This window comes from Pinus tabuliformis, chromosome 4_2, assembly GCF_031772625.1.
Source record: "Pinus tabuliformis cultivar Carrire ecotype Pingquan chromosome 4_2, CPIR1, whole genome shotgun sequence".
NCBI lineage: Eukaryota > Viridiplantae > Streptophyta > Pinopsida > Pinales > Pinaceae > Pinus > Pinus tabuliformis.
In genome coordinates this window covers 633,668,733-633,683,301 of record NC_142304.1, presented here as the reverse complement: position 1 = coordinate 633,683,301, position 14,569 = coordinate 633,668,733, and the positions used below count along the sequence as shown (strand labels likewise).

The window sequence follows — 14,569 nt, the reverse complement described above, 5'->3', positions numbered from 1 at the left end:
TCCTCTTTTATGAATCAAATCCTATCCTAATTTCATTCACAACTCAATCTCTAATTTATCAACTCAACCATTAAATCCCTATTCTCAAGCTCTGATACACACCTATACTAACGACTTATCTCCTATCTTAAAAATAATACAATATTCCAATTATTACAATAATTGAGATAAAGATTAATTCGAGAGATCCAACCCTCTCTACTAAAACTGGTGTTTGACCACTCAGGGCAATGAAAGTCATCTCTTGTTAGCCACAACATGTGAACATACAATCACATTGCTGGCTAAGGCCGGATGTTCCTGCATCATTAGACCTTTCACATTCATCATACGAAATATATTTCAGAGAATACTTATGTATACAAGTTTCATGCTTAAAGAAAATAATAGCAATTATCCAAGCATATTTACACATTCTTTAACTCATCATTGATATATTTATCAGTAAACCAACATAGTAATTTCTAGGAAAACTATGAATAATATTGTCATCTAAAATAACTTTGTTGGAAACTAAATAAGGGAGATCCACTCTCGACCCAACCACATTATTAGTTGTATTATAACTTTTTTCATTTGGCTGATCTTAAGATAGATTCAATGCCTTGAGAGGAAGACTCATTTAGGTTATATTAGGGATTCAAACAAGGTAGAGAATAGGAACGATACTCTCCTCATTACATAGGAATTTAGTATGTTTCTTTTTAGTAACTAAGCTAGGTCATGTTATCTCTCATAGTGTTGTCACACTCGACATGCAAAACATAAAGGGATCCTTCCCTGATCCACCAGTCCCTTGTTACTTCCCCTTTCTTAGTGCTTTTCATGTGTAGTTTCAATAAAATTTCTCAAAAATTCTTTTTGTCCCACTAGCTTATACTTAAGGCTTTAAAAATAACTTCCCTAGTCAATTAAGTAATCAAGAAGTCCTCATGGGTTGTTACATCTCAAAATTACTTTTCTCTCACCTTTAATTTGGAGCCATTTTCTTAAAACCTATTTTTGGTTCTAGTTCATTCCATGGGTTTATTAGGTTCACATGCACACCTCTCTTTGAGTAACATACCTGTTGGAAAATGTAACTCCTACATGTCTCAGTTGTGATTCTTACTAAGTAAAGGAGTTTGTTCCTAGTAGTTAGGATCTATTTCCTACATTGGTGTGTGGTTGAAATATTCTCTCAAGCAACATATTGTGTGTGCATGTATATATGTAATTGCATTTGATTAATGAAACAATTGACATTATCAGATTTTATCATGGTATCAGAGCCCCTGAAGGCCTGGCCCCTCTTGGGCTGAGGAAATAAGATAATATATTTGTATTCTAGATTTAAGACCTCTGTGGTTAAAATCTTGTAACTTAGTAACGAGAGAACCCACAGTAAAAACCATTTTTCGTCAACGTTTCAAATACCAACAGGGATCCATCATCAGGACTATTTTGAATGTTGATAGAAGAAGAGCTCAATTTCAAGATTTAAATAGTTATGAGGTGAGCTATTTTGTTTTAAGTAAGAATGAAGGTCGACTGCTTAATAATTAATTTTATCCAAATATTTAGGTTTTTTGTTAAATTAATATTAATAATAAATAGTAAAGGTGAAATTTCTTTATAGTAATTAATAATATTTCATAATAATTAATAATTTTATAATTTATAATAATAATAATTTATGATAGTTTATAAAAATAATAAAAATACTAGTAATAACTAATAAGTATTATAATAAATATTCATTACTATATTATTAATATTTATAGTTATAAATAATAAAAATATTAGTAATAATTAATGTTATAATACATATTATTATTATAATACTAGTAAACAGTTTTTATTAAATTGATTATTAATGAGATTATTTATTAATTTGAATATAAATGAGATTATTTTAGGGATTAATTAGATTTATTTTTAAGAATTAATAATAGTACTAATAGTTTTATAATAATTTAAAATAATAAAGATTAGTGATAGTTTATAATAATTTTTATAGTAATAATAAATAATAAGTCATATTGACCATAATTAATAATCAATAATAAATAAATATTATAAATAATATAAAATTATTATAAATAATATAATATTTACTAATTTTTATTAATAGTTACCTACAAATAATAATAATAGTTAATTTTTGATATGAATTAATAATAATATTACATATTATAAATTTTGACTACTTAATTATTATTAATAATTTTAATAGATTAATAATTATTATATTCGAATATTAATTATTAATGTTTTGAGATTGATTATTAGGAGTAACAGAAGAAATAAAAGAAACTAGGTCTTGCTAAATAAACCTAAGAGGAAAGGGAGGGGAAGAAAGTTACCTATTAAGAGCTAAACCTAGGAAGCAATGGAGGTCTTAATTTTTCTGATTAAGGGAAACCAGCTACTACTAATCTCAATGTGGATGTTTCATAATCTCAAGAGCCTCTCTAATATTTCGCCTATGATGATGTTCTTCTCTTGCGACAATTGACGCGTTTTCCACACATAATGGTGTTTAGTTTTAGAGGAATGCTCTGCTAGGGCTGAAGTACGGGACCTGTCATTCCTAATATCTGCTACATGTTCTTTCAATCTTGTTTGCAAGGAACAACCTGTTTCACCAATGTAACTTTTCCCACAGGAACAATCTATTTTATATTTGTATTATTTTAATTTTTTTTGTCCATCTGATATCTGACTGTGAGAATCGATCACTTTCCCATAAAAGACCTGCGTTCAAAATAAGAAGGTTTGTTGATATATTCTTAGGCGCTACGATTGCAACCGCAATTAGAATTGTAAACAAGCAGTGATAAATGGAAGATTGGAGATCGCCCCCTGTCATAGTAATGAGGGCTTGTTGAACAAGACAGAAGGCATGGCGTGGAGAGGAGAGAGGTAGATTTTTTCACGAATTCGATAACCGAAACCCCACTACTGCAGTTTAGTTTGCGGATCCTGCAGGTTTGAGCTTCTCTTCGGCGTGAATTCTACGATTTTAATATTTATCCCATTTCTTTTCACTTCATCTTTTAAGTGGGCTTCAAACGCTGGGGTTGTCAAAGTTCTGTCATTGCGGACACGCAGTGTTCTAAATTCTAGACAATTTCAGTAACTGAGCTTCCTTTCTTCGGTAATTTTATTGCCTGTTTTATGTGCAGAGTGGTTTAATTTTAAGAAAATTGGCTAAGAATGATTGGATAAATGGATATCTCGAGGCAATACTAGATGATGGCGCTGGATTTACAACACCGAATTTACAGAAGCCGAGACTCGACCTGCGCTTATGGTTGGTGATGGAAGAGGAAAACATGCCTTCATTGGAGTCGGATTTACGTTTTGTATTGAAGATTAAGGTCTTTTGTTTGCCCAATCTGAGTCTTAATTGATTAAAGTCTCGGAGATTTTCTGTTTGAAAGTTTAGGTAGCAACAATGGAAAAAACTATATCATCTCCTGGTCGTGGTATTCTTGCCACAGATGAGTCCAATGCCACTTGTGGGAAGAGTCTTTCTTCCATCGGACTAGAAAACAATTAGTTTCTTGTATGCTTGGCAGTTGGTTTCATTGTTTTCGAAGAGACCCTATACCAGTCCACAACCGATGGGAAGAAAGTTGTTGACTATTTGCGAGCACAAATAATTATGCCCGGCATCAAAGTTGATAAGGGTTTAGTTCCACTGCCAGGATCAAACAATGAATCTTTGTGCCAGGGTTTGGATGGATTAGCCTTAAGATCTATTGAGTACTACAAACAGGGTGCAAGATTTGTTAAATGATGAACAATTCTCAGCATACCCAATGGGCCTTCAGAGTTAGCTGTCAAGGAAGCTGTGTGGGGACTTGCACGTTATGTCGCTATCTCTCAGGACAATGGTTGTGTGCCCATTGTGGAGCCAAAGGTTCTTCTGGATGGAGACCATTCCATTGACAGAACCCTTGAAGTGGCATAGAAAGTCTTTGCAAAGGTTTTCTTTTACTTGGAAAAGTGCTATGAAGGCCATCAGTTTGAAATGGGGCTCATCAGTGTGGTGATGGACGAGCCATAACACTCAGATCGTAGTTGGGTTCGAGTCTCTTTGGTAATATTCTGCCACAGTGAAATGTGGCATTTATAAATGTTTTGGAATCAGAAGCATTGAGCCTAGCTAACTCAATGGAATGGTTTTGTTAGAATTAGCTACTCTAACAAATCATGCAAGTGAATCCAAGACAATTAAATCAGAAAAAGAAAGAAAAGACTAAAAGCACTCATGGTCAAAGTTGAAGTGCAATAAATATTGTTTTTGTGCAACAGTGACACTCGAAATTAAATGATGATGGACAACTAGGTGAAAGTTTGTGTGAGTTTGTGGAATAGACTCACTAGCATGTTATTTTATGAGTCACATTTTATTAGTAAGAAAGTCTAGGGTGTTTTGTAGTGGTCTTTGTAGACTGTGTACCTGGTAACTCCAGAGTTGGAGTGTGAAATGTAAGCCTTATAAGGCATGTGTATCCCCATATAGTTTTTGGTAATCTAAAAACCACTTCATATTTGCAGTGTCGGTTTGTGGTAAGCCAGAAACCACGTGTAAGAGTGAAGTGGGACAGATATTCCTGTTGGTATGGTTTTGGGTTAGCCGAGAAAACCCTTGGCCTGGTTGAGTCAGGTATCTGGAGTGCCCTAGTGGTAGGTTTGTACCCCAGAGTGGTTGGAGTGCCCTAGTGGCAATTTTGTTGCCCATGGTGGTTGGAGTGCCTTCGTGGCTGAGTTGAGCCTTCGTGGCTGTGTTGAGCCTTCATGGCTGAGTTGAGCCTTAGTGGCTATGTTTAGCCTTGGTGGCTGAGAGCCCTTGGTGGCATGGTTGAGGGTGATCCGATAAAACCCAGAGCATGGATACGGGTAATTCGATAAAACCCATGATGATATTGGAGGGGGATTTACAGGTACAAGTATAGGTGTGTAGTTATAATGGTTGAAAGAACCATGTATGCAAAGGACATCCTACAAGACTGGCGGTTGCAGTGGTTAGTACCCATGCATTCTGATGGATGGTTGCTCCTTTATATGGACATCAACATATTCTTTTTATGTTTGACCACAACTAGATTTTGCAGATTAATATTCAGAAAAGTAGTCATTAAGGGGGAGTGTTGGAAAATGTAACTCCTACTTGTCTCAAGTGTGATTCTTACTAAGTAAAGGAGTTCTTTCCTAGTAGTTAGGATCTATTTCCTACATTGGTGTGTGGTTGAGATATTCTCTCAACCAACAGATTGTCTGTGCATGTATATATGTAATTGCGTTTGAGTAATGAAACAATTGACATTATCAGATTTTATCAATACCACATAATCTCTAATCATTTTCCTTTTAATCCACCACCATACTCTACCTACCACTTCATGGTCTCCTCTTGGCTATGTGGTTGATTCCTAGGGCTATAGATGGGTACATAACCATATGATTAGAGGAGTCTCATACTTCTCCCATTTTTCCTCTCAATTTTTCGTAGTTTGGTACTTCAAGTTCTCCCCAATAAAAAATCTAGACACTAAATTTAGGGTGAATAGGAAACTCCCCTTTCTCCCTCACACCTTCCCTTATGAATTAAGATTCATGTTTCCTTTTCTATTCTTCAATTTTTGGGAATACATTAAATTAAATATATATCACATCAATTAATTTTTTTGAAGATGTCAATGTTTGACATTTCCAACATCGTATGTATTAATTACATTTACAAAAATATAGGTTTAAATCGAGTTGTTACATAGTGAAGCTAATCAACATTACATATATAGAGGTTTTATTGTATTATTTTACACATAGGTGACAAGATGCAAATAGTGTGTTGGGAGTTAAATGCGATAGGAATGAGAACTTTCCCATTGATCATCATGTCATCAATCAACTGAAGGGGAATAAAACTTTGGGTTCAAGAATGTCACATAATAATTTTAAAGGATGCTTATATGTGATTTTCCTTGGCCCAATGTAACACACTTATGACTACTCTTTTTAGACAATTACTATTTTTAGACGTTGAACTATTATGGGATTTAATGGAAAGTGAGGCCATGATGAGACTTATGTCGTGACGAAATTGTATTATTATTATTGAGTTAACAAATACATTGATTGGGAATATTCAGGAAGGGCACTAGAGTGTAGAAGACTTCTTACGATCTTAGACAAAATTGTGGTGGGTAGGTCCACGTGATGGACCTTCCCTCAAAGGTCTCCTAAAAATCCCTAGGAGAAAAATAAAACAAAATTAACAATAATGGGAGAGAAAAAATATGTTAATCACATAGAGATAAATACTAAGAGGGGCGGAATAAAGCATTGTGGGAGAGAAAAGAGGGCTTTAGAGAAACATAAAAGCAAAAACAAAAATGCCTAGGTTAAAAGGTTGGCATACCTTAAAGCACAACATTGCTAAAATATGTTGGGAAGAAACATCTATAAAATAAACCAACCAAAAATCAATGAGGGGTTGATTCCTGATGACAATAATTTCTTAGCTCAAAGGCAAATAAGTTCTTAGCTCAAAGGCAAACTGCTGGAGGAAATTCATGGTTGGGTGGAACATGATTTGTTGCTAAATATTCCCCAAGCTTAGATGAAATTTTATTTAATTCCTTTCCTGAAGAGGTCTCAAAGAAAAGAAAAAAATTCAAAATAAAATAACCCTATCCTTTCCCTTTAAATGATAACAAAGAATAACTAATTTTATGTCGGGAAAAAGACACTCGATTTGACAACATAATGAATGTTTGGAAGAATTAGATAATGGGTCTTGTCCAAGTAACCTCAATAGAAGAATAATATTACCCTCGAATTCTCTCTAACCATTATGAGGGAGGGAATGGACTCCTATAACATATGCTCTTCTGCAGTAAACAAGAACGAGAGTAAGTGAGAATAAGATAACAAAAAAATAAACAAAAATTGTAAATAAATAAAGAAAAGAACACTTTCGCTGAAGGATTGGTGTTACCATCATGATGATAGCCTTAGTACAAAAATATGGCTCTCCATTTTAGATAGAGCATATAAATCAACTCACATAAGTATTTAAATGAAATACCTACACAAAATAAATAATAGAAATTGAAACAAAGGTAATGCAGAAATAAGGAAATGGAGAATTAACCGTCAATGGAACCAAAAAAATATCGCGGGTATAAATAAGAAAATGACGAATAATCAGGTTCATAAGAATATTCACAACCGAAATCGCCAAGTGTAAGTCGAAGCCAGACACCCAGACTTGCATTGCGGCGCTCATGAACCGAACACGAAAGTCAACTAGGTCTTCAAATCAAGGTTGTCTATTGATGAAACCAAGTTAATTTCCTCCATTATATCTAGAATTCTAATCGAAGCCGTCGACGATACGAACTTCTTCAGTCAAGTGCAAGCCACGTAAAGAAGCTATCGTGGAAAATAACCATATCACCGATGTAACTTAATCTTAAGGCTTCATTTGACATATATTCTAAAGAAAAAAGTGAATTTGTACTGACGTCAACTATATTAGCCATCTTGAAACAATTCCAAGTGTATGGAAAAATTACTAAGTTACACCTGAGAATAATATAATAAAAAACCTTTTTTGCTATTACGACCCCCAAAAAATACTATCGCATTATAAAGTAGATTGATTATTAAAGAGGTAAGATAATTATTATGAAATCCATTTAAATTCAAAATGTATTATGGAACGCTCCACATTTTAAACATATGTGTGTAATAACGTATGTTCCATATAAAGATGTAACAATGTATGCTACACATAAAGATAACTGAATTAATAACGTATGTTACATATGTTGAAAAATGCATGGAGGAGTCGATAATAAACATTAGCTCAATTAAAACAAATAATGTGGAGAAGGGCCCAATGGTCGATAAGTTCCTTATCTATATAAGCAGCCACCTTTTCGAGTGTAAGTCCAAATTGGAAGACTATAAGTACAAGGGTTGTATTTAAAGGTATTTATCCATCGTTTTGAAAATCTAAGAAGAATTTACCAAAAAAAAATAAAAATATTATTTTGGTGTGATATTTTGAATAGACATAGTAAACAAAAGTTTGATAAAAAAAATTGCTACTTATTTTCAAATTATAGTAATAATAATAAAAAATAATGTGGAATGGATGTATGTTACATATGGTATCAGATTCGCAGTTTCAAATATTGAGGGTTATGGGCCAACCCATAGTTGTAAGATATGAGTGAGTTGTAGGTTTTAAAATAGGCCTAAAGGAAAACCATAGTGGAAGAAAAAAGACAATTGTAGAAACTATTATGTGTGTGCAAACGAATGCGACATTTTAGGTGATAAGGCACTTACACAAGAGACAAGGAAATTGTAAAACACATAAGCCTCAAACCAACTTCCTATTTCAAGGAGAGGTTTAGGTGGTGTTGGAAGGGAAGGTACAGCTTCAAAACTTAATTCTTTGAAAAAAAAAAAAAACAGATAAGGCATTTGATTGAAAAGTTCGGTCATAAATTTGTTGACACGGGAAAGGAAGGAGATAAGGAAGACCCCTTAAGGAGAAACAATAGTGGAAACTACAATTAAAAGTTTATTTTCATTGCAAAGAATGATGGGTTATGAAAAACTAAATTTGTTGGTCGTAATGATGTATGGAACATCAAGGCCTATCAAAGTTATAGGTGCAATATTGAGGTTTGATTTTAGAGAGAAGAGGTAAGTAAATATGAATGGTGTTATATTTAATTGATGTAAATTATTAAAGGCTATTGTATAATAAGTAATGGAAATACTTCCTTAAGTGGATTAAGATGTAAAATAATGTTTCTATTACTTATCGACAATGAAACCCAAAAACCACTTGTGAGTACCCAAGTGCTTACCCAAAACTTAAAAAAATAAAACAAAAACCCATTTATGTTAAAGTTGTGGCTATATTTTGGATTTGGTATTCGTTAGTAGAGATCTCATTACTCAAATGGAAAAGGTCCCTCAAGGTTATGAGGTAAATGTCATAGATGTTTTTATTCATTGTTTCTCTACATTATACAAAAAAATAATTAGAGTATTAAGCTTTAGGAAAATTCTATTGTAATCAAATAGTTAGAAATTTAGGGGTTCAAAATCCTAAGGTCATATGATTATTCTATTGAACCTTCATAGTGAATTCATAACCTATGCTTGTAGTTGCACTAGAGACTACATAATGCAAAAGGTAGAAAAAAAATAGCCAAATAACTGGGGTACATTTATGATTATGATTATGATTAAAGTTTAATTACGATTAGAAATGAGGGGATTTTGTGGATATCTAATAGCTTGCATATGATGTGTGATTTCTGGCCCTATCTTAGCTTTCCAGTTTCGCTTGCTTTACATGATATTTTGGGCTCAATTTTGTCACCACAAGGAGTTGTTAGAATTTGAGACTATATTGAAGATAGAAAATGTGAATTGGATAGGGCTCGTTATGGGATTTACATAACAATTTTCAATATTTGCATCATGGAAATGTCCGACAAGAATGTTTTTAGAGTTTGTGTATTATTTTAAAAACGAGAGGCAATAGATATACAATCATATATTTAGCACCCTCATGATGAATCATATTTGAACAAATGTTATGAAACCAGCTCAAAAAAAGATAGAATAGAAAAGATAAACGCCTTAGAATTTAGCCTCTTTGAGGGGACAACTACCTTTACATTGCACAAATGAACAATTCTTGGATGATACAAATGACAAGACCTCATTTCTATATATAGGAGTCTAAGGGGTCATAATATAATCAGAGCCGACATAACAATAATAATGTAAGGGCACAATAATAACAATAGTGGGCTACTCTGGGGCACAATAATAACAATATGGGGACTACATGGGCATAACAATATAATAGGGGGGTTGCACTAATAACAATAAGTAGTTACACTAGTAGTATAAGGACCTAACATGCCCCTCTCCTTCAAAAAGTGTTGTCCTCAACGTTCGAGTAGTTCTTCATTCTTCTGTATAAAATTATTATCCTCCTGTGTGGAATATTCAGTGGGTACGTTCTTCCACTTGATGAGATACTCTGAAATTGATCGATTTCGTAGCTGTTGAGTTCTAGTAATATTGTTTGAGCTGGGATATTCTGCAACTTTTGAATGAGTGGCCACACTTCTTCATCCTTCTTCCATTCAACCCTTGCTTCGTTTGTCCAATCTAGTTGGATAATATAAATAGCACAAAACAATGCTTCCACATCCTCATCCTTTCTTGAGAGTGCATCTGCCACAACATTTTGCTTACCTTTATTTTAGATGATTTCAATGTCATAACCCAACATCTTTATGACCCATTTTTGTTGCTCTTCAGAGGATAACCTTTGTTCTAAAAAGTATTTAAGACTATCATGATTCGTTTTTAGCTTGAAGTGTCTTTCCATTAGGTAGGGTCGTCATTTCTCAACTGCATGTAGTATTGCCAACATTTCCTTCTCATAAATAGATTTGTGTAAATACTTTCCTTTGATTGGGTGACTTTCGAAATAAATGGGTCTTTCTTCTTGCATTTAAACAACACCAATTCCATTTCCTGAAGCATCACATTCTAGAATAAAGGTTTTTGTGAAGTCCGGCGTAGCTAAGACCAGTGCTTGGCACATTGCCTCTTTAAGATGTTCGAAGGCCTTTGTTGCTTCTGGAGTCCATGAAAATGCATCTTTCTTCAATAATTTTGTTAAAGGTACTGCTATTCTCCCATAACTCTTAACAAACTTGTGATAATACCCTGTCAACCCGAGAAATCCTCGCAAATGCTTTATGCATGTGAGTATTTTCCATTCCTTAATGGCTTTAATTTTGCTAAGGTCTATATTAACACCTTCATGAGATACAATATGACCTACATATTCCACTTCTTGTACTCCAAAGAAACATTTGGAGCTTTTTGAATATAATTGTTTCTCCTCCAATAGTTTGAGCACCCTATCAACATGTTGAGCATGATTTGTCCAAGACTTGTTGTAGATTAGTATATCATCAAAAAATACTAACACAAATTTTCTAGGGAAGGGTTTGGAAATGGAATTCATCAAACCTTGAAATGAAGAAGGTGCATTGGTAAGGCCAAAAGGCATGACCAGAAATTCATAATGACCCTCATGAGTTATAAATACTGTTTTTCGAATGTCTTTACTATTCATTCTGATTTGATGATATCCTAAATGAAGGTCCAACTTGGTGAATTAAATTGATCCATGCAATTCATCCAATAATTCATCAATGACAGGAATGGGAAATTTATCTTTAATAGTGAGCGTGTTGAGCTCCCTATAATCCGGACACATGTGTCATGATCCATCTTTCTTGTGCACCAATACTATTAGAGCAGATAAAGAACTTTGACTAGGTTGAATTATACCAGCCTCTAGCATTTCTGCAACCATACGTTCAATTTCACTCTTTTGGGCATAGGGATATCTGTACAGCCTGATGTTTGGAGGAAAACTTCCTAGAATCAAATGAATAGCATTATCATCATCACGAATAGGTGGGAGGCCTTTGAGAGTCTCAAATACCTTAGAATGATTGTCGAAGACTTTTTGGAGATCCATAGAATAGATGATTTCTATGTGGGAACCTCTAGCGAACATAATTATGAAATTACATCTCGTTGTTCCTTCTTTAGAAACTTTTTCATACCGTTAGAGTTGATTATCTTTCCCGGTTTCCCTACACTACCCCTTAATTCAATTTCCTTTCCTTCCGCATAAAATATCATGAAAAGCTCTTGAAAATTAAAAGCTATTGTACCCAAGGATTGTAGGCCTTGGACTCCTAGTAAAGCATCAGCACTACCCATTGGAATGGAAAGCATTGGGCTATTCAATACATATTCTCCCATGGATAGCTTGATATTATGGCACTTTCTATAGAAATTTATGGTTCCTCCACTTACAACCATCACATGACACTCTGGTGCTGGATATGGGAAGCAATTCAATTCATTGGCTATCTTACAATGAATAAAATTATGGGTACTTCCCAAATCAATCAACATGATCACCTTTTTCTTCTTGATATGTCCTTCTATCTTGATAGTTTGAGGAGTGGTAATTCCAGCCAATGCATTAAAAGATATGGTCGGATTCATTTCTTATTTATCTAGGATTTGTTCTTGGAGTATATCCTCTTCTTTGGACTTTTCCTATTCCTTTTCTTCCTCCTCTTCACAATATATGTAGAATAATTTCTTCTCAGCACACTTATGACCTTTAGTGTATTTTCTATCACAACTGTAACAAAGCCCTTTTGCTCTGTTTTCTTCCAATTGTTCTGGTGTCAACCTTGTATGCTGTGGAAGGCTAGAGGAAACAACACTTCCATATTTATAGTTGTGAGTGGTTGGCTTCCCATTTGCCATAATTTTACTTTCCATTTTTCTTGCTAACCTGAATGCCTTCTCCAATGAATCAGGTTCCCAAAGGAAAACCTCATGTTGGATATTATCCTTTAATGTCCCTATGAACACATCAATCATATGCTCCTCTGGAATATCTTTTACCCTTATGTTCAATTTTTGGAAGTCCTCAATGTGCTCCATCATTGAACCCTTTTGTTTTAGATTTATCAATTAGCTAAAAAAAATGTTGCTTTTTGTATCCTCAAAATGTGCTATTATTTCTTCCGTAAAAATTGCCCAAGTGACAATTTGTTTACAAGAGAAAATCCATCGATACCATACAAATTGATTTGGTTCCAAATATAAAGTTTCAATACGTACCTTTTGTGTGTTTTTCATATTATGGAGATCGAAAAATTGCTCCATCTGTAGTATGCATGTTTCGAGATCCTTGCAATCAAACTTCCCCATATCAATTTTTGGAACATGGTGGGTCTTCAATCCAACATTAGAGTCTATGAAATCATGATTAACATTTCTTTTGTTCTCATCACGAGTTTCCTTTACTACACTTTCACCATTAGTAAAAATTTCGTGTAGCAACTTATTCAAATTTATCTTCAATTATTCCATCTTAGCATCCATTCCATTCATCTTAGCATCCATGCCATTCATCTTAGCTTCCATGCCATCCATATTAGCTTCCACACCATCCATATTAACTTGCACACCATTCATATTAGCTTCCACACCATTCATATTGGCTTCAGTTACCTTTTGTGAGAGTGAAATTTGTTGTACTTGGCCTTGTAATTTTGATATATCATTTTGCATTTCTTCCTCTTCTTCACGAGTCTTTTTTTTCCACTTTGTAAGAGTTCGATATTGAATCTATCGTATCTCTGTAACTGCAGATCTTGAATATCTGAAATCGTGTCCTGCAATAACCCTTTGAGTCCTCTTTCTAACCCCGCAAGTCTGATCAATATTGGATTCTCCAAGGAAGAGTTATGCCAAATCTCCCACAGTGACCTGATTATAGATTAGTTCAGTAGAGTGAACTTCTACAAAGTGCCATGGGTCACTGTTTCAACCTTAGTACCTGAAACTGATATAAAAAAAACTGCAGGTCATCCTCTTTCTGACTTCTTACGAAATTTCAATCTGATTCTCAGAACAAAAGTTATGGCAAGTTTCCCTAGGTCACCAGTTTGGAATGTAATTCGGGAGTCTGCAAAAACCCTAACTTCCTCATATCATATCTCCGAATCTATAGCTAGAAAAGCTCTGAAATTCGGACCCAAACTTAAGAACGATTTGTTCTCAAATGGGTTTTTGTTTTAGCTTCTGAAACGTCACAGAAAAAGAAGTTATAGCGAAAATTCCACGATGACCTGTTTGGAGTAGCAAAACCCTAGAATCCAAACCTTTGATACCAAATGTTATGAAAGCAACTCATAAAAAGATAGAATAGAAAATATAAACACCTTAGAATTCAGCCTCTTCGAGGGGTCAACCTCCTTTACAATACACAAATGAAAAATTCTCAGATGATACAAATGACAAGACCTCATTTCTATATATAGGAGTCTAAGGGGTCATAATATAATCAAAGTCAACATAACAATAATAATGTAAGGGCACAATAATAACAATATGGAGACTACATGGGCACAACAATATAATAAGAGGGTTGTACTAATAACAATAATGGGTTACATTAGTAGTATAGGGACCTAACAACAAACAATTCCTAAAGTCTAAACATTGAAGGTGTCAATTTAGTAGTTGACGTCGACAAAATTCTATAAAATTATAGAAGAGTCATTTTCAATCCCTAATGAGGTAGAATTGGAAGCCTCATCCCAGAAATCCTACTCTTGGAATTCATTATTAGAGACTTAAGTTAGGATACTCTATAGGTATTGTATTGAAAATCCCCTCAGAAAGGACAATCTTGGAAATTTATATCATATTAGCAGTTTAAAAGAATATGAGAGAAAAAGAAAAAAATATTGTGGTGATGCCTTATGGACTAGTAGGAAAGTATAATAATGAATCATTGGGGAAATTAGTGGTACCAAAAACTTTGTTCCACAGATAGTATGGTTAAAGGAAAAAGGTTGTGAAGCTACTACTAGCAATTGAGATACTCTGGAAATAATATATCGATGAGCATACC

At 34.0% G+C, this 14,569-nt stretch overlaps 1 pseudogene; it reads left to right on the top strand.

Annotated features, from left to right (window-relative positions):
* The first annotated feature begins 2,884 nt into the window (after positions 1 to 2,884).
* On the top strand, positions 2,885 to 4,054 carry LOC149170955 (fructose-bisphosphate aldolase 1, chloroplastic-like; annotated as a pseudogene).
* The last annotated feature ends 10,515 nt before the right edge of the window (positions 4,055 to 14,569 follow it).